Here is a 2385-nt window from a genome sequence, read left to right as displayed (position 1 = left end):
GTCACCAGACCTATATATTGTGATAACACCTAAGCTCAAAAGGACAGCTTTTACATATGACATAATGTCATAATCAGCAAGCTACTTTTGTCAGCACACCTATATCTTGTGATAAGACCTAAGCTCAAAAGTACACCTTTTACATACGACTTAGCGAAAAGCTACAGGCACTAGTAAGGCTATTCGTAACCATTTCAATGACCGGAAACACGGACGCGTATTTGGCAGTGAGTTGAACATTCCCCACCACACGTTATAAGAGCTCTATCATCACCAGATGGGGAGGATTTGCTCCATTTCCCCCGTAACTACCGCGGCTTAGCCCGGTATATTGTTGGTGCCCGTGTGGTGTATTGAAAGCTGGGCCAGCACCTCGCCGTAACGACACACCCCGCCTACAACTCAAAACACCTGCAGTCATGGGCTAGGTGGGGGTAGAGTGGACTCGGGTTCAACAGGATGAGTGAAATTGCTGTCAATCACTCCAGAGTGGTTGGTAGCCTCTTCCAGGCCTTAAGGGTCTATTGACGATCGTAAGAGATGCACAGGGCGCAAAAAATGGTGAACAGGAGTCCGTAGGACAGAAACCTCCGTGATGTACTAGTAGTTATGGTGTTTGCGATGTTGGCTAAGGTGTTTGATGTCATTTGGATGTCCTACCACGAATTTCAACTTCTTTTAAACTTGAGCTTGTTTGTACCGGAGGTAATAAAGATAGTGTAGTAGAAAGAAAAGTGCGATGGACAGTGAAACATCATCTTGACAACTCCCCTTCCAGAGAACTGTACAGGGCTTCCGAGTTGTAGTATGCAAACCCGGTGAGCGATCGGATCCAGCTAGGATTTAAACAAGCAGCCGTGAGTAAATGCCAGAAGTAAAGTGAAGAACAAAATTGTCTGGATCTAGAGCCAAAAACATTGGACACATCCCAGACAGCGCAGGGAAAGCTATGTAGCCTAAGAAGGTTTTGGCAGCACTCCCCCCAACAAATCATGGTTGATCAATTCTTCGTCTCACCCTTACTGCTTTAATGATGGGTCATCAGAGAGTTACGGGGACAGATGTAAAGTTGATTCTAACAACTGTGAAACTATGTTTCATCATTAGCACGCCTTCATGGTTCTGTCAATCCTAAAGCAGACATCGGAAGGGAGGATCTGAGCTGTTCTTGCTTTCCCATTTCCTAAAACCACAACCAGAGACACGCAACCCCCATGGAAAAAAAAGAACATTTTAGAATATCCGCTATTAGTAAGCGGCTCTGAGCCTCCTAGAATTGGTTTACTCTTCTGCGCCTACTATACTACTTAGTTTCAACAGTTACTGACCAAACGAAAACGATATTTTGATTTGAAGTGTCCCGATTCTTGGAAATGAACTTGACAGTGAAGTCATACTTGCCAATCCAAACTTAAGTGCATCAACCAATACTCTTTTAGAGCTTCAAGAAAACACACTGAAGAGAAGACAACTTGACGGTCCTTGCGCGCTGAGCCGGCTTCATCTCCGTATTTGTAGAAAACGCGACATGAGATGTCAATCTAGGATTACAGGTCAAGTCGTCGGACAACAAAACAGCCAGGACACACGGGAGCCTCTCATGGTAGTCTTAATCTGTTTTGCCTGGTCCTGAGATGGGAGTGTATAAACATCGGATCTTCCACAGCGAAATAAAGTAAACGATAGGGCTAACATAGTCGTGAGTCAGGAAAGGAGGCTGGGATAGGGTCAGTAGGTGTCTAAGGTCAAAAGACTGGATATCAGTAGACTCTACCAGACCCCCGGCCAAGTTACTGTAAAATGGCTAGAATTGGTCAACTAATGGGAATGATATGCCTTAGTAATTAACCGGACATGTTTCGACTATCTTCTGTGTTGAGTTATTTGACCAATTTCTAGTATCTGCCTATCATTCTTCTATTGGGAAGGTAAAGGCGGTAGAAGGAGAAGGATGGGCTCTGCCTTCCAATACTGTGCCCTAGACACAGTGGATAACCCACTGCCTATACGCTTTAAAAAGGCTATGAGGCTACCTTTACGTATATATTTTGATATTTTCCATGGTCACTTTGTACCATAAACCATGTAAGCCTGGTAGGGACTAGTCTAATGCTTGAAAAAGGTTCAAAAATTGCAAACAAAATTCTTACAACCAGGTCGAAGAACATAAAGACAACCACAGCACACAAGAACCACCAAATCCGGGTGAAAAAAGATGAGGTTTTCCACCAAACATCGATCTGAGAGACTTAAAAAATGCTATTCGAAGACCTCCTATCCCACTCTAAAGATAGTATATGTTTAAAGGCGCTTACAGATAAACGATATCACAACATTGAACTGACAGTTGAGTAAAGTAAACTCGGTGTGAAACTCTTTAGGTGA

The sequence above is a fragment of the Branchiostoma floridae genome, chromosome 12 (genome assembly GCF_000003815.2).
Source record: "Branchiostoma floridae strain S238N-H82 chromosome 12, Bfl_VNyyK, whole genome shotgun sequence".
Classification (NCBI taxonomy): Eukaryota; Metazoa; Chordata; class Leptocardii; order Amphioxiformes; family Branchiostomatidae; genus Branchiostoma; species Branchiostoma floridae.
The sequence above is the reverse complement of the archived record's forward strand: the minus strand, read 5'-3'. Positions refer to the sequence as shown.